The sequence below is a fragment of the Atta cephalotes genome (genome assembly GCF_000143395.1).
Source record: "Atta cephalotes unplaced genomic scaffold scaffold00071, whole genome shotgun sequence".
Lineage (NCBI taxonomy): Eukaryota > Metazoa > Arthropoda > Insecta > Hymenoptera > Formicidae > Atta > Atta cephalotes.
In genome coordinates this window covers 621,038-621,986 of record NW_012130135.1, presented here as the reverse complement: position 1 = coordinate 621,986, position 949 = coordinate 621,038, and positions in this window count along the sequence as shown.

The following is a 949-nucleotide window of genomic DNA, read 5'->3' as shown; positions in this document are numbered from 1 at the left end:
CCGAGGATTTAATCCAGATCAGAATATAAAAACCAACCAACAATTGAGCATTTCCTTCGACGTGACAGGGGAATACTGTAAGGCTGCGAAATATCTCGTTGGTGTATTTCGGTGATTTCAGTGGAGAAATAGTGGGGGTATCATGTGCCTTTGAGTGATGAGTATCTCGAACAGCTTCTGTGGCATGCATGTCATCTCAATTCCACCTCACTGCTCACGTTTAACTAGAGCACTAGAAATGTAGGTATTCGCGTCCATCATTTTTATTCCTTTTCCCACTCCTTCCTCTATTCCCATTTCATCACTGAACTGTGGCGGGTTATGATCAGTACAGGTTATGATTTACTGCTTGAAATTTTGTAGCTCTTTTCATTCCATTTTTGCTCTCAAAATCATTTGAATATCTATCGTAATATTAGTGCAGGATCTGAAATGTCTGGCGTTTAGGTTATTTCTAGACAAAGTGCCAAATATGTATGTCAATTTAAGGTAAAGGATTGAAATTTTTCATCTGCGAGGAAGTGTAGTGATGTTTATTCACAAGTATTTTACAGCAAATGAATGAAATGAATCGATGAATATTATCCAGGAAATTTAAATAATCGAATACCTTTTTCTGATCTATTAATACAATTTATCGCAATGCAACAAGACATTTTATAAATTTTTTTGCCTTCGTTAATATATAATATTTCAGGTTTTTATATCCTTCTCTTCGTCTTTTAGTCTATGGTAAAATTTCGAAATGAGGAAATACATATTGGGAGTACAAATTAGTTCGGTACGTTTTTTGTGTTCAAAAATGCATTTATTTTGAAACAAAATGAATGAACAGATCAATTAAAGTATTGTCCATCGCTGCCTACTATTTTTTCCCATCTCTCAGGCAATTTTCGAATTCCATCTCGAAAAAATGACTCGTCTTTGGAGGCGATCCAATTTTGGAATC